The sequence below is a fragment of the Sciurus vulgaris genome (assembly GCF_902686455.1).
Source record: "Sciurus vulgaris genome assembly, chromosome: 12".
NCBI classification, from domain to species: Eukaryota; Metazoa; Chordata; class Mammalia; order Rodentia; family Sciuridae; genus Sciurus; species Sciurus vulgaris.
This window is the reverse complement of record NC_136473.1, coordinates 31,648,084-31,666,526: the sequence shown is the minus strand read 5'-3', so window position 1 is coordinate 31,666,526 and position 18,443 is coordinate 31,648,084. Positions and strand designations below refer to the sequence as shown.

At 38.0% G+C, this 18,443-nt stretch overlaps 1 pseudogene across 1 annotated transcript; it reads right to left on the bottom strand.

Moving 5' to 3' along the window:
• Positions 1-9,948: 9,948 nt before the first annotated feature.
• On the bottom strand, positions 9,949-10,761 carry LOC306641644 (large ribosomal subunit protein eL13-like; annotated as a pseudogene). The gene has a single exon. The product of its transcript is annotated as a large ribosomal subunit protein eL13-like (transcript).
• Positions 10,762-18,443: the final 7,682 nt, after the last annotated feature.

Sequence of the window (18,443 nt, the reverse complement as noted above, 5' to 3'; positions counted from 1 at the left end):
GCAATAAGGATTTGGAGGTTAAGAACAAATGCTCTCTAAATAACTTAGTGAGACCCTGTCTAAAAATTAAAATTAAAGAAGGGCTGGGGGACTGAAGTTGTGGCTCAGTGGTAGAGTGCTTGCTTCACATGTGTGAGGCACTGGGTTCAATTCTCAGCACCACATATAAAGAAATGAATAAAATAAAGGCCCATCAACAACTAAAAAATATTAAAAAAAAAAAAAAAAAAAGAAGAACTGGGATGTTGCTTAGTGATTAAGGGCCTCTGGGTTTAATCCCTGGTACACAAACAAACAAACTACCCCGCCATTAAAAAAACAACCCAAAAACCCAAACAACAACAGAACCAAATGCTCTAATATGGGGAATGGTCTTTTTGTTTTGGAGGACTGAACCCAGACCTTTGTATATCCTGAGGATGTTCCTACCACTGATATACCCCCAGCGCAGAATAAGCTATTTTAAAGTGGGTGGTTAACAGAGGCCTTTCTGAGTACCAGATATTCATGATGAGAAATGGAGGTGAGAAGGATTCAAGCAAGAAAAATATGTAAAAAAAAAAAATTAGCAGAAGGAAAAGCATGAATCAAAGTTAGGAAGACAAGAGGTTTATTGATAAGAGCAAATGATAAGGTAGTTAGTTCTATGCCTCAGAATCTATTACCCAAATTCCACAGCATTTAAGATCCTAGGAACTCTCTTAGTATTTTATATTTCCATTTATTACCTATTTTGAATATAACAGAATGAAAAATTAATTATTTAATATCTTTTAAGAACTATCTGATCCTTGCAAATATTTATGTAGGTAGGGATTGATCCAAGTAATGATATAAAATGGGGAAACAGAAATGAATGTAATCTCTTTGGTAGTGCCTTTAGACCAAATAGAGAGACTCCTCTTCCCTCAACATTTTCCCCACTCCTATGATTCTGATTGGTGTAAAGCCCTTGTATTTTTTCTTTCCCCAAAATGACTGGAAAGGAACATTTCAAGGGGTTGGGGTCGTAGCTCAGTGGTAGAGTATTTGCTCATCACTCGTGAGGCCCCAGGCTGGATCCCGAGCCCTGTGAATGGAAAGCAGGGAAAACTGTTTTAATCATCTCTTACTTCTTCCCTTATTATTCTACCATAATAAACAAAAATTTTCCTCACTTGCTTCTTTTGGTGGTAGTAATGGTGCTAGGAATTGAAGCCAAGACTTCTGAACTTTTTAAATGACATGTTTTCAAAATAGCATACTAGAATTAGGAGAATTGGCCTTAGAGTGATTGGGTTCAAATCTTGGCCTTATTTTTCATTACCAGGGTGACTTTGGGCAAATAAATCTCTGTTAGGTCCAATTCCTCCATCTGTAAAATAAGTATGATAGTAACTACTTTGTAAATGCAAACATTTAATTAGACTATGTATACAAAAGGCCTAGTAGATATTAGATGCTCAATAGGTGTTAAACAAAGAATATAAGAGCCAGTTATGTAACTCCAGTATTTCCAGGCCTTTTACAGCCAAGGCCCCCTAGAAACACAAAAGGAAGAATTGTTAATTTGCCCAAGCTGAGGGAGCCTGCGAGGCATGAGAAGCTGGACATTCTCAAGCTTTGTTGTTAGGTATACTGTTTTCAACAAAGACCCTATACTTATGCCATCCTCAGATGAGTGCCAAGAGGTAAGTGCTTTTCTGATTGGTCCAGTGATTTCCTGCCCCTAAATGCTGGATTTCATCTGCCACACCCTGCGTGATATGGGCCAGGAAAGATCAAGCTCAGAATCAGTGTGCCTAGAATCCTTATCAAAAGTTTTAGGCTGAGCCCAGTTTTGTGTCTACTTCATAGATGGAATACTCATTCATATTTATCCAAGAATCCCCAAATATAACAAATGGCAGACATGAATCTATCCCAGGTACTCTGGATATGAAAGGTTCTTCAGAATACATTTTATGAGCATGACATAGTATTATACATCAATGTTTCAGCAAATACATGAACAAAAGGTAGCATATCCATACCATGGAATATTATTTATCAATTAAAAGGAAGTACTGATACATGCTGCAACATGGATAAGCCTCAAAGAGTTTATGCTAAGGGGAAAGAACCAGAAAAAGAGTCACAATCTTTCATAATTCCCATTTGTATGAAATACTCAGAAAAGGAAATTTTATAGAGCCAAAAGGTACACAACTTTGTAAATATACTAAAAATAACTTAATTAAATCTAGTTATGGGCTGAGGGTCTAGCTCAGTGGTAAAGCACTTGTCTAGCATGTGTGAGGCTAAGGGTTTAATGCTCTTGTAATCTAATCATATCACCTCTGAACATTCCTGCATTGTCTCACAAATGAGCTGCTGGGGGACATATCACATCCAAACCATAACACCTAGTCTTCATGACCTTAGAATATCTGTCTTCAGAATTTATTTATTTATTTAGGTACTGGGGATTGAACTCAGGGCCACTCAACCACTGAACTACATCTGCAGTCCTGTTTTGTATTTTATTTAGAGACAGGGTCTCACTGAGTTGCTTAGTGCCTCGCTTTTGCTGAGGCTGGCTTTGAACTAGAGTCCTCCTGTTTCAGCCTCCTGAGCTGCTGGGATTACAGGTGTGCACCCCCATGCCCAGTTGGAATTTACTTTAGATTTCCTTTTGGATCCAAGAATTGGGTTGAATTTAGTTATCCCGGCCAAAGCAGCAAAGCAAGTGAATTTAATCCATTTCTCATCAGGAGATCTGTGCCTCTAAACTGAGGTTCAAAGATCATTATCCTTTTTTAAATGACATTTTAAATTAACTTTATAGAGGAATTATTTATAAATCATAAATTCACCTTTTATGTGTATGTGTGGTGCTGAGCATTGAACCCTTGGTATCACATATGTGATTGCTTTCCCAGAATATTACACCAGCATCCAGTTTCCATTTGGAAATCTGTGTGCTTCTTGGGAAGCTGACTCTACCCCTGTCTAATATCTAAAGTGAAATATATGATTTACTGTAGAAATATTATTGCAAGAATTGGCTTGTGATCTCTGTTAGTCAAATCAGAATGGATTCACATCAATTGCCAGAAATGCTTGAAGAAAATTTTTAGGTGATGCTTTGGACATAAAGTTAGAACTCCACTCAATGCCAGGAGGGAAAATAGCCAAAGTCAAATATGACCTCTGTTGGGTAAGATACACCATAGGATAAATCATGAAACTCTACATGAAACTATGCTTGAAGGCTGTTATCTCAGACACTTTAAATTATGTAATAAACTCCTTTCATTATTTAATATATTTAACCTGGGATTTATACAAATATATAGATACTGTGTGGAAGATCCAATATTGTGAAGATGTGCATTCTTCCCAACTTGGTCTGTAGATTCAACACAACTCCAATTCCAGGAAGCTATTTTTGTAGCTATAGACAAACTAGATCTAATGTTTATATTAAAAGGAAAACTTCAGAATAGTAAACATAACACTGAAGAAAAAAGTCAGGGGGCTATCATATTGCAAGGCTTACCACAAAGCTACAGTAGTTAAGACGCTGTTATAGTGATAAAATAGACATATATATATGACTGGGGGTACATCTCAGAGGTAGAGCGCTTGACTAGTATGCTCAAAGTACTAGGTTTGATCTCCAACACTATAAAAAATAAATAAAAGGATAGACAGACACATACTATAGAATAGAAAAGAGAGACCAGAAATAGAACTACACACATATAGGTAACTGATCTTTGACAAAGATGCAAAATTCAATAGAGGAAGGATAGTCTTTCAACAAATTGTGCTGTTCAGTTGGATTTCTATATGTAAATAAATAAATAAAAACATATTTTCTGGATGAAAATTTGATCTTAGACTATTAGATTTTACTAAAATTCCCGAGTTTGATCCAGAAATCCCCAATACAAAAAAACAAACAAAAAACTCAACAAAACAAAGCAAAACAAAATAGAGCAAAACAACAATGACAATAAAAACAGTGGTAGAGAATGTGATTAATATGTACAAAGCACATGCATACATACACACACAAGATGGAAAATAAAATCTCTTTGTGAAAGACACTGTTAAGAGAATCAAAAGACAAGTCACAGGAAGAAAATATTTGCAAAACTTATATATGATTATGTACTTGTATCTAAAAACTACAAAGACCTCTTAGAACTAATAATTAAGAAAATAGGGCAATTTAGAAATGGTCAAAAAATCTGAACTGACATCTCAGTAACATACACAGATGGCAAGTAAGTGTATGAAAAGATGTTCATCATCATTTGTCATCAGGAAGCTACAAATTAAAATAACAATGGGACATCATTACACACAAATTAAAATGACTAAGATCTGAAACACCAAATGCTGGCAAGTACGCAAAGCAAGAGAAATTCTCATTCATTGCTAGTGGGAATGCAAAATTTTATAGTCACTTTAGAAGATAGCTTGGCAGTTTCTTACAAAGTTAATCATGGTCTCGCCGTACAATTCAGTAATATTATCTAATCAGCTTGACAACTTATATTCACACAAAATTCTGCAAAAGAATGTTTATACCAGTTTTATGTATAATTGCCTAAAGTGAAAGAAACCAAGATGTCCTTCAACAGATAAATGGATAAGCAAATTGTAGTATACCCATACAATGGAATATATTATTCAATGATAAAAAGGAAGCTGCAGAATGACTTGGGATCATCTTAAAGGCATATTGCTAAAGAAAGAAACCAGAATAAAAAGCGTACTTGTGGGCTAGGGATATAGCTCAGTTGGTAGAGTGCTTGCCTCGCATGTGCAAGGCCCTGGATTCAATCCCCAGCACTGCAAAAACAAACAAACAAGCAAACAAAAAAACCAACCTACTTGCGGTCCAACTATATGACATTGGAAAGTATGAAACTGGAGACAGTAAAATGAACAGGGGTTCTTAGAAAGGGGGGGATGAATGAGTAGATAGAATATAGGGAATTTTTAGGAAAGGTAGAATACATATTATTTTATTTATTTTTTGTGATCCTGGGGATCTAACCCAGGGCCTTCCTCACATAAGGTAAGCAAGTGCTGTACTACTGAGCTATATCCCCAGTACCTAGATGTATTTTATTTTACTGTAAGTCAAATCCATAACCACACATCCTGATTTACACTTTCTTACTTCCAAGCTAATGTTCTTCTCTGAACAATTTATGCTGTATTTATTCATTATTAAATTCATTAATTTACTCAAGAAATGTTTATTTAGAACTATACAAAATGTTAGGCAGGATTCTATAGCAAACTACTCGGTATGCCTTTGAATATAGTTCATTCCTTATTGAATTTCTTTCTCTATTTTGTTTAGCATTGACCTACTATATTAAACTTTTCTTAGTTACCAAGTGCTCTGAAAATATATCATGACACCTTCCCTTTCAAGACTCAATCAGTGAAGTGTGATAATGCATGTCTGTAATCCCAGTAAGTTCTGACGTGATGCAGGAGGATTGCAAGTTTGAGGTTAGCTTCATCAATTTAGCAAGACCTATCTCAAAATTAAAAATTTTTGAAAAAGAAGAGCAGACCAACACCAAAAGTAGTAGAAGACAGGAAATAGTTAAAATCAGAGCCGAAGTCAATGAAATTGAAACAAAAGAAACAATCGGAAAAATTAACAAAATAAATAGTTGGTTCTTTGAAAAAATAAACAAAATTGATAAACCCTTAGCCACCCTAACAAAGAGAAAAAGGGAGAAAACTCAAATTACTAAAATTCGGAATGAACAAAGAAATATCACAACAGACACGAGTGAAATACAAAACATAATTAGAAGCTATTTTGAAAATCTATACTCCAACAAAACAGAAAACCTCGAAGACATCAACAAGTTTCTAGAGACATATGAATTGCCTAAACTGAACGAGGAAGACAACTTAAATAAATCAATTTCAAGCAATGAAATAGAAGAGGTCATCAAAAGCCTACCAACAAAGAAAAGTCCGGGACCAGATGGGTTCTCAGCCGAGTTCTACAAAACCTTTAAAGAAGAGCTCATTCCAATACTTCTCAAAGTATTCCATAAAATAGAAGAGGACGGAACCCTCCCAAACTCATTCTATGAAGCCAATATCACCCTGATACCTAAACCAGACAGAGATATATCGAGGAAAGAAAATTTCAGACCAATATCCTTAATGAACATTTACGCAAAAATTCTCAACAAAATTTTAGCAAATCGCATACAAAAATATATTTAAAAGATAGTGCATCACGATCAAGTGGGTTTTATCCCAGGGATGCAAGGTTGGTTCAACATCCAGAAATCAATAAATGTCATTCACCATATCAACAGACTAAAAGTTAAGAATCACATGATTATTTCAATAGATGCAGAAAAAGCATTCGATAAAATACAGCATCCCTTCATGCTCAAAACACTAGAAAAAATTGGGGTAGTGGGATCATTCCTTAACATTGTGAAGGCCATCTATGCTAAGCCCATGGCCAATATCATTCTAAATGGTGAAAAACTGAAAGCATTCCCCCTAAAAACTGGAACAAGGCAGGGATGCCCTCTTTCACCACTTCTATTCAACATTGTTCTTGATACTCTAGCCAGAGCAATTAGACAAACCAAAGAAATTAAAGGGATACGAATTGGAAAAGAGGAACTCAAACTTTCCCTGTTTGCTGATGACATGATTATATATTTAGAGGAACCTGCAAATTCCACCAGAAAACTCTTAGAACTCATAAGTGAATTCAGTAAAGTAGCAGGTTACAAGATCAATGTTCATAAATTCAATGCATTTTTATACATAAGTGATGAATCTTCAGAAAGAGAAATTAGGAAAACTACCCCATTCACAATAGCATCAAAAAAAATAAAATACTTGGGAATCAATCTCACAAAAGAGGTGAAAGACCTCTACAATGAGAACTACAGAACACTAAAGAAAGAAATTAAAGAAAACCTTAGAAGATGGAAAGATCTCCCATGTTCATGGATAGGCAGAATTAATATTGTCAAAATGGCCATACTACCAAAAGTGCTATACAAATTCAATGCAATTCCAATTAAAATCCCAATGATGTACCTTACAGAAATAGAGCAAGCAATTATGAAATTCATCTGGAAGAATAAGAAACCCAGAATAGCTAAAGCAATCCTCAGTAGAAAGAGCGAAGCAGGTGGTATCGCAATACCAGATCTTCAACTCTATTACAAAGCAATAGTAACAAAAACGGCATGGTATTAGTACCAAAATAGACAGGTAGATCAATGGTACAGAATAGAGGACACGGACACAAACCCAAATAAATACAATTTTCTCATACTAGACAAAGGTTCCAAAAATATGCAATGGAGAAGAGATAGCCTCTTCAACAAATGGTGCTGGGAAAACTGGAAAACCATATGCAACAGAATGAAATTAAACCCTTATCTCTCACCCTGCACAAAACTCAACTCACAATGGATCAAGGAACTCGTAATCAGACCAGAGACCCTGCATCTTATAGAAGAAAAAGTAGGCCCAAACCTTCAACTTGTTGGCTTAGGAGCAGACTTCCTTAACAGGACTCCCATAGCCCAAGAAATAAAAGCAAGAATCAACAACTGGGATAGATTCAAACTAAAAAGCTTTCTCTCAGCAAAGGAAACTATCAGTAATGTGAAGAGAGAGCCTACAGAGTGGGAGAATATCTTTGCCAATCATACTTCAGATAGAGCGCTAATATCCCAAATCTATAAAGAACTCAAAAAACTCTACACCAAGAATACAAATAATCCAGTCAACAAATGAGCTAAGGAAATGAACAGACACTTCACAGAAGACGATGTACAAGCAATCAACAGATATATGAAAAAATGTTCAACATCTCTAGTAATAAGAGAAATGCAAATCAAAACTACCCTAAGATTTCATCTCACCCCAATTAGAATGGCGATTATCAAGAACATAAGCAACAATAGGTGTTGGCGAGGATGTGGGGAAAAAGGTACACTCATACATTGCTGGTGGGGTTGCAAACTTGTGCAGCCACTCTGGAAAGCAGTATGGAGATTCCTCAGAAAGCTTGGAATGGACCCACCATTTGACTCAGCTATCCCACTCCTTGGCCTATACCCAAAGGACTTAAAAGCAGCATACTACAGAGATACAGCCACATCAATGTTCATAGCTGCTCAATTCACTATAGCCAGATTGTGGAACCAGCCCAGATGCCCTTCAGTTGATGAATGGATAAAGAAACTGTGGCATATATATACAATGGAATATTACTCTGCCATGAGGAATGACAAAATTATGGCATTCGCAGGCAAATGGATGAAATTGGAGGGTATCATGCTAAGTGAGTTAAGCCAATCTCAAAAAACTAAAGGACGAATGATCTCGCTGATAAGCGGATGAGGACATACGGGGGTGGAGGTAGGAGGGGTTAGTGTTAGGGTTAGGGTTAGGTTTAGGGTTAGGGATAAGGAGGGTGGTAAGAATGAGGAAGAAAGGAATGTATAGAGGGAAAAGAGGGTGGGCGGGGAGGGGGAAGGGGAAAAAATAACAAAATGAATCAAACAACATTGCCCTATGTAAATTTATAATTTTTAATTAAAATTAAAAATTAAAAAAAAATAAAGAAAATTAAAAATTTTTAAAAAGGGCTGGGGTTATAGCTCAGTGGTAAAGGGCCCTTACCCCTGGGTAAATTTCCAGAAAAAAAAAGATTACCTATCCTCTATTTTTCTCTGTGTGCACTTCCTCGGTAATTTAATATTTTACCATACAGTACAATTACTTGTTCATGTCTCTTTTGGAATCTTTAAGAGTTGAGAGATAATGGTTGCTAAAATTACTTGTAAATTAAAATTACTAGGCAGAGAAAAATCTTCTGAAACACAAAAATTCTGAGAAATAACACTTTTTTTTTAAAAAAATTGAGGTAGAATTCTTGCTATGTTGCCCAGACTGGCCTCAAATTCCTGAGCTCAAAAGATCTTCCCTCCTCAGCCTCCTGAGTAGCTGGAATTATAGGCACATGCTACCATACCTGACAAACATGGACTTATATATATATATATATATATATATATATATATATATATATATATATATATATTTTAAATGTTTTTAGTTGTATATGGACACAATGCCTTTATTTATTTTTATGCGGTGCTGAGAATCAAACTTAGTACCTCATATGTGCAAGGCAAGCACTCTACCACTGAGCTACAACTCCAGCCTTTTGTCTTATCTTAAAAACTAAAGTTTTACAAAATCTAATCAAGCGACCAACTAGCATATATTACATAATTTTGTAAGATAATCAAGAATTAGGCTATGTGTATACCTTGAACACAGGAATATGGCCTATCTCTTGAAGTTATGAAGTCATTGACAGAGCAATTAGAAATGGAATTGAGTGTTTGGATGGATATGTAACATACCAACCAAAATCTCCTATTAACAGACATAGTAACTGTTTTCAAGAGAACTCTGGATTCATTCTCTTTCTTTTGATTAGCAGACTGTGTCTTTTAGAGCTGTTTAAGTGCACAGCAGTATAGAACAGAAAGTACAGGGTTTCCACTAACGCCTATCCTCCCAAACTTCCCCATTTCCTGCATCTCTGACCACAATGGTGCATTTGTTATAATCAATGAATCAACATTGAAGTGTATAACTGTCTTCTCAGTGAGTAAGCATCTTCTTAGTTTCAAAAAAATTCTAAATATTTAGAAAAATCAAAATCATACTATAGTTATGTGCTCTGTAACAATTGTTGCATCTAACAGAAAAGTACATCCCCAGTTGTTTTTGAAAAAAGAAATGTACTTATGCCTTTGTGTGTATGTGTAGTGCTGGGGATGGAATCCAGGGCCTCAAGCATGCTAGGTGAGCGTATTACTGCTGAACTACACCCTAGCGCCTTTTTGTTTTTTATTTTATTTTAATTTTAGTTTATTTTTTCAAGTGCCTTATCTAAGTCTTGAGATGTGACATCAACACACAGAAAAAAGGATGGCAATGCAGGGTCTGGGCAGCCACCGAGAACCCAGCACCACAGCCCACAGACTGACCCACCACAGGTTGGGCGCTGCACGTGGAGGTAGAGCACAGGGGTCCCAGCTTTAGTCTCACCCAGACATTTATTACAAGGCCCCACAGCACTTTATTTTTTCTTTTCAACGTCCTGTTCTGCAGCTTCCTTGGCTCTCTTTGCCCGGATGCCAAAGAGCTGGCCATTGGTACGAGCCATGCGGAGACTGGCAAATGCCTTGAACTTCTTCTCCTTGTCGGTGATGACTCTGGCTTTCTCCGTCGTGCACACGTTTCGATAGGCATTCTTGGTCCTGTCAGCTGGGTGGCCAGTTTGAGTTCTTCAGCAGAGCTGTCTCCCATCTTGGGAGCAGAGGGCTTCCTGGGGAAGAGGATGAGCTTGGAGTGGTACTCCTTCAGCCGCTGCACGTTGGCCTGCAAGGACTCGGTGGATCTGTTCCGCCTCCTGGGGTCCACAGAGATGCCTGCCACCCTAGCCCCTCCAGGCTGAAGCCCCTGCCAGCTTGGACTTTGGTGTGATACCGCACCGTAGGGCCGGATGGGTCCAGACGCAGGGCGCCGGGCGCTGCAGGCGCTTTTGCTTGCCGGGCCTTGCGCCTGCGGATCTTCCGGGCCAACCACGTGGCCATGCGCTGCTGCCAGTCCTTCTGGAAGTGCAGCTTCAGGATCATGCCATTCGGGCTGGGCGCCATGGCTGCCTACGGCCTCCTGCGCTGGACCGGAGAGCGGCCTTGTTTATTTTTAAAGTATAAAATACATTGGCCTATTAGAACTTCATCCTTTTAACTCTAATATGCAAAATTGATTAATTGATTTAAACTTGTGATCTTAACTTGAAATGTTCCTAAGTGGGAACATTTATGTTGACTTATATCTCATTGTATTTAAAAGTTCTATGTCGCCCTGTGTGCTGGTGCATGTCTGCATTCCTAGCTTGTGGCAAGAAGACTGCAAGTTCCAGCCAGCCGGGGCAACTTCGAGAGATTCTGTCTCAAAGTGATATGAAAGAAGAGCTAGAGATATTGCTCAATGGTAGAGCACTTGCTTAGCATGTGCAAGGCCCTGAGTTCAATTTCTAGCACCACTGGCACACAAAAAAAGTTGAGTTGTTACATTTCACATTTTTAAGAATTACCTAATACTCAGGGAGGTTTTGTTTATTATATCGAAATATTTTTGAAGGAAATAGAAAATGTTAAATTTGCCAATAAAGTTTAAAGATTAAAGGCATAAAGTTTGTAAACGAGCCCAGGTTAGCATTAATAAGAGGTCCCCTAGAATTGACAATGAACAGTTATTTAAAATAGAGTAAGAGGACTGGTGTTGTGGCTCAGTGGTAGAGCGCCTACCTGGCATGCATGAGGCACTGGGTTCGATCCTCAGCACCACACAAAAATGAATAAATAAAATAAAGGTATTATGTCCATCTACAACTAAAAAAATTATTTAAAACAAATAAAAAATAAAATAAAATAGACTAAGAATTTTGGACTCCAACCCAGTGACCCATACCTATAGTCCCAGCTATTTGGGAGACTGAGGCAGGAGGAACATTTGAGCCCAGGAGTTGGGGAACAGCCTGGACAACTTTACAAGATCCTGAGTTGAAGGAAGAAAAGAAAAGAAAAGAAAAAGAAAGAAAGGAAAAGAAAAAAGCCAGGTGTAATAGGGCATGTGACTTATGAGGTTGTGAGAGGAGAATCACACGTTTGAGGCCAGCATCAACAACTTAGCCAGACCCTGTCTCAAAATTTAAAAAAATAAGAAGAGTTGGAGATGTAGCTCAATGGTAAAGAACCCCTGGGTTCAATTCACAGCTACCCCCTTCCACTCTGCAAAAGAATATTAAGGACCTAAAAACGTTAGGAAGAAATAAGGGTTTGAATTCGTGATGTTAATCAGTTAATATAAATTTTTAAAAAATCTTGATACATAAGCCTTCTTGGTACATACAAAATTGACTCTCTGGGGCTGGGGTTACAGTTCAATGGTTCAGTGCAATGCTCAGTCAGCATGAGGCCCTCAGTTCAATCCTGCATTAAAAAAAATTGCTTCTGAGGCAAAACAGAATAAAACCTTTAGTATTTAATACCTCTATCTTTTAGAGTTAATCAGCACTTTCTTCAATCTTTCTAACTTCTAAAATTATAAACATCAAAACATAGTGTGCGTTTCTTTCTCCCTCCCTCCCTTCTTTTCTCTCTCTCTCTTTCTTCCTTCCTTTTTCTTTCCATTTTTCTCTTTTGTACCATACAGTAAAATCTCAGAGTGCAGGGACAATATTTTATTTATATTTAATTTGTGTTGCTTGCCATACTGCTTTGGCACACAGTAGGAGCTCAATAAATGCTGATTAAACAGAATGCAAAGTTTTAGGGAAAAGAGAGAAAGCAGAGGGTGATAGAATGCTTCAAATTTACACTTACTATCAAAATAGCTAGACCAAAGCAAATTTCCTGACTATAGAGTTTGATTCCCAGCACCCTCTCAAAATGGAAGTTGCTTATTTTTTTTAGCTTTTTAAGGAAAATTTGGTATTATGATTTGTACATGACAGTAGAATGTATTTTAACATGTTATACATATATGGAGTATAACTTCCCATTCTTCTGGTTGTACATGATGTGGAATTACATTGGTTGTGTATTCATATATGCACATAGAAAGGTAATGTCTGATTAATTCTACTATCTTTCCTATTCCCATTCCTGCTACCTTCCCTTTATTCCCCTATGTCTATCCAAAGTACTTCTATTCTTCTCTACAGCCCACCCACCTATTGTGAGTTAGCATCCACATATCAGAGAACTTTGGCCTTTGTTTTTTAGGAATTGGCTTATTTTGCTTATCATAATAGTCTCCAGTTCCATCCATTTACTGGCAAATGCCATAATTTAATTTCTCTTTATGGCTGAGCAGTATTCCATTGTGTATATGTATCACATTTTCATTATCCATTCATCTATTTAAGGGCACCTAGGCTGGTTCCATAGTTCAGCTATTGTGAATTAAGCTGCTACAAACATAGATGTGTCTGCTTCCGCATCACTGCAGTGTGCTGATTTTAAGTCCTTTGGGTATAAAACAAGGAGTGGGATAACTTGATCATTTTTAAAAATGTGTTATAAAGGGTATCAAACTGCTTAAGAACCTTTTGATTTAATCAAATGTATTTTAAAAATAGTTTTACTGTGTTAGATTTATATATTTTGTAACTATACTAACAAAGTAAATATTTAGGTGCTAAATTTAAAGGATGTGAATGGTATATAGTTTTTTGAACATTTTTTGGGATATTAGCAAAATGGTCTTAAGATCCATGTGCTAAAACATTTATTTTCAAACTCAAGTGTGCACTACAATCACCTGGAGCACTTGCTAATGCACAAGTCACTGGTTCCCATCCCAACATTGAATGTTCTGGGGTGGGACCTGGGAATCTGCATTTTCATCAGTTCATCAGCAACTGCTGTTGCTTGTCCACACTTTTGAGAATCACCATTCTGGAATGATTAGCCTACATTGAGTTGACTATTCTAGAAATGCAGGAGTTCCTTGACCTTCCTCCTTCTCCCACACCCTTTACACAAAATCATTTATCCAGGCTTTCACATTCATTCTGCATGACAGATAAGCAGGCACTTCCCTCCATCAGTGCTGCCGTTACCCTAATGATGAGCTCTTTAAAAGGGGTGGGGTGGGGGGCTCATTCCAAGACTCTACACCAGCTCAATCTCCTCCAAATATGCTCTTTTTTATTTTTATTTTTTATTATTTTGATTCATTGTACACAAATGGGGTACAATTTTCATTTCTCTGGTTGTACACAAAGTAGAATCACACCATTTGTGTAATCATACATGTACATAGGGTCATGATGTTTGTCTCATTATTATCTTTCCTTCCTCCCACACCCTCCCCACCCCTTATTTTCCTCTATACAATTCATCCTTCCTCCATTTTTGCCTCCCTCCCCCCATTATGTATCATCATTCACTTATCAGAAAAATCATTCGGCCTTTGGTTTTTTTGGGATTGGCTTATTTCACTTAGCATGATATTCTCTAACTCCACTCATTTACCTGTGAATGCCATAATTTTGTTCTTTTTATGGCTGAATAGTATTCCATTGTGTGTATATACTCCAGTTTCTTTACCCAAATATACTCTTAGGACTCCCAAACTTGGCTTACTTGATGGTACCTACATCTTTAGTTATCTCTCTCTCTCTCTTTCTCTTAGATGCTGGGGCTTGAACCCAGGCCCTTGTGCTAAGCTTATGCGCTATCACACCCTCCAGCCCTTTGCCTTTGTCTCTCTCCCTCTAGATAACAGTTGTCTGAGGATAGGATAATGTTGTCTTTGCCATGGAATCTCAGGGCACCCCCCCCCCCATGTGATACCTGGTATATCATTGGTATTCAACAAATATCTACTTGACACTGTCCAGCAGAGTCGATTTGGCTCGGAGACAAACGGGCAGCAAGACTATTGAATTTGAAGCAGTTTATTGATGATTCAGGAACACGGAACACCAGCGCTGAGGAGTGCCGGCTTATATTCCCTTCAGAAGCTGAAGGGTAGGGCCAAGGCTAGTTAAGTGAAGATCAGCTGAGGGACACGGTAAAGGTCAAACAGGCAGGAACACTAGGGAACACATGTGCAAGCATTGTGTGCCTGGACTTACTTAAATACGGCCAATGATAAAGCACCTGGGTGTGTCTATGTTAACCGATCTCCTCACCACCGATGTGATCAAAACAACTTCTGGCTGGTTGCGGGCGCCATCTTGGCATAGTCGGCATGGCATAGCCCTCAACATCTACTGAATGAATTAATGAACTTCTTACATTGTGCTAATGCCAAAGTCACGAGAGGTTAGTGGTTAGTATACTCTGGGCCCTGACTAGCAATTCCATACAAGAATGTAGCAAGAAGATAAGTACAGAGTATAAAAAAAAAAAAAAAAAAAAAAAAAAAAAAAAAAGGGTATGATTTACTGTGAGAATAAATGGTAAGAAGTTTAGAGAGGAGACAGTGTTTGGAATGACTGGTTGGTGACCAAATGAAGATCTTGAAGCTTCATATTTCCTCTTCAATATTTAAACAGTTCTGGGCAAAGGGCGTTTTTGACCCTGGGCAAAACAGTGAATGATCTATTTAGCATCAATCTTTTCCCAAACAGGAGTGATTATGCCAAAGAGAAGTTTTTGTGCCCTATGACCTTCATTTGCAGCAAGCCCAAAGCTTTTGATTTCTATTATTACTATTATTTTGCATTCAGTTCATATCTGATCACAGTTATTATAGGCAGACATGAAGTTTCAGTTTTTGGAAATTGCATTGTTGCTGCCTGCAGCGATGAGACAGCCTGAAAGAATTGGAGGTGGACTGGTAATGACCAACTTCTTTATTCTATTTTTGGGGGATGCTTCCTTGCATGCTTCTCTTTGCAGGTCTTGCGGGCTGAAGTGCCGGTCTCCCCTCAAGCCCAGCGTTTCCGCGTCTTCCTGGACCTATGCCTCACTCACTAGGTTTCTCAGGCTGCCGCCAAAAGCGTACCCGCACAGTCGGGCTGCGAATCAGTCATTCATCCCCGGGTGCGCCGCTGCCACTGGCCGCTCAGGGGCACCGGCCGTTCCTGCTCTCCGGGCAGCACCATGGGGTGGGGGGCGGGGAAGGGCCGGTGGTAGCCACCGCTGTCGCCTCGCCCACGCGGCTATCACGGCGCCAGGCAGCCTCATGCGCGGGAGGTTGGTGGGGCTGCGGCGCAGGGCGGCCTGCGCACGTAGGGGGAGGAGGCACCGGGCGTGCCCGGCCTCCTACATTGCATAGAAGCTTTATTGCAGCAAACAGATGACAGAGTTCCTCAAATAGCTACTTTTAGAATTGTACTTGAAAAATATGCAAGTGTTTGCTTTTAAAAATATTTAGACACATACAATTTTATTCAGATCTTATATGCTCATAGGGTGATTTTTAAGAATCAGTTTTATGTCTAGAATCAAGACAGGTCTAAAAATGTCTTTAGAATGCTGTTATGATCAGCTTTTTCATCTCTGTGATCAAAAGACTGACAAGAACAATGTAGAGGAAGAATAGTTTATTTTGGCTCATGGTTTTTAGAGGTTCAGCCTGTGATTTGTTGACTTCATAGCTCTGGGCACAAAGTGAAGCAGAATATCTTGGTGGAAGGATATGATAGAGAAAGACAACTCAGGAAATAGCACCAGGAAGCACAGACAGCTCTGTTCACCAGGGACAAAATGTGAACCCCAAAGACATACCCACAACGACCTATATCCTCTAGTCACACATTACCTGTCTACAGTTACTGCCCAGTTAATTTGTATCAGTGAGTTAACCAAACAGTTAGATTAAGGCACTCATAACCCAATCATTTCACCTCTCAACATTCTTGTATCACCCACATATGATTTTTGGGGGATACTGCATATTCCAACCATTACAAATGTTGACCTGGCACTTTTATCAGAAAGTGGTTATTAAGGGGGTTGAGGATTTAACTCACTGGTAGAGCACATACTTAGCATACTTAGTATGACATGTGGCACATGTCAGCACTGCAAAACCAGAAAAAGTTGTTAACATAGTTTCCCAAAGAACTGAGGATGTATCCATAGCAGAATGCTTGCCTGGCATGCACAGGGTTCAATTGCAGTACTAACAAATAAAACTCTAGTAAAGAAGTAAGTTTCCCATGTGTGAGAAGCAATTTTTGTTTTGTGATTATTGCTACAGATGACCATCAGGCTACAGTATCATATATTTGAGTTATTTCCATAAAAATAAATTTTATGCATGCTTAACATGCATTGCTACAGATACCTGGAAAGAGAGGTCTCAGAAAATTTAAGACTCCAAATGAATGCTTCAGGGACAAAAAAGTAAACTGCTATACATAGACCAGAACAACTAAATGTAAATGCAGGGATTCTCACAGACTGGAAAGTCCTTCTAGTGATAAGATTTGTGGGATTGCAGTAAGGAGGGTTATGAATATTTTGGGGAGGCAGTTTTGAGCAGAAAAGTCAATAAAAAACAAGGGCTGGAGTTTGGGAGTGGAGGAGGGAGACAAAGGATGCAGTCAGAAGACGGCCTTGGGCAGAGTAGAGATTGAGCCTTGTGTAGGAGGGTAGAGGGTCAGAAATGTATGCAGGTGCCAAGTGAATCAATTCTATATGAAGCAGGGGGATGCTGAGGAAAGGACACAAATAATGTATCAAAACAAGGGTGAAAAGGTTGAAGCAGGTGATGTGTGGCAAAGGAGGAAGGGTTAGAGATGAGCAGGGGAATGAGGTAGGGAATATGTCTGGATATGTACAATGCACAAAAAGGACATTTATTTTGTAAGACTGATGCTGTGTATTATTTACAGAACAGAGACTTATTCTCTATTTAAAATATACAGAATTCTTTAGAGAATAGCTATAGGGGTTAAAGAAGAGCTGTCAAATAATTTATATTAAGGAAAAAATAACAAAGTTTGCAAATAAGAAACCCAAGTATTGTTTTTCAGTGCCATTGCCATATTGGATGAGATTGAGGGAGTAATAACAGACTGAAACAAATCACTTCAAGAGAAAAAATAATCTTATTTTGGTTGATAGGGGAAATATGGTAGGATATGTTCTGTAAAAATTTGTCTGTTTGTGGTACAGGAGATCAAATTCAGGGACTCACACATGCTTGGACTCCACCATTAAGCTACACCCCTAACCCTGCAAATAAATAAATAGGCACACCACACTCACTTAATGCATTAATTGATTTGAAATTATTAAAAGTATAACCATTTCATATGAGCACATATCTAGATTTAAAAAATACAGCTCAAGACTGGGTCTGTAGCTCAGTGTAGGGTGCATGCTTAGCATATATGAGGTCCTAATTTAAATCCTGAGAACCAAAATTGGTGCATGTGTGTGTGTGTGTGTGTGTGTGTAACACATATCAATCATGAAAATACTGAATATACTTTGGCATCAAAAAAGAGCTCATTATAGTTAACTGATTCCTCTTGTAAGCTACAGGATACATGATGAATCCTCATAGCCTGCACTGGAGGATCATATGCAGATCATTTACATTTAAAATGTCTAATATAGCCACTTGAGTCGTTAAGGAGAGAAATTCTTTTTCCAATTTATTTGCTTATGAGAAATGAGGCTTAAAATATTGAACAGGTTTGTAATTGTCTACCTTGCTTTATAAGAAAGTTAGTTTAAGAGCCTAAGGGACTGAAAAAAACATATCGACTGGCAACATCAAAAGTATACATTGTTATTTATAAGAGGTACCTGGAATTTTGTTTTCTTGCAGTGCTAGAAAAATTTGTTTTCAGTCAACAGCATTTAACTGTCATTTTCAGGAGTTATAGGGTG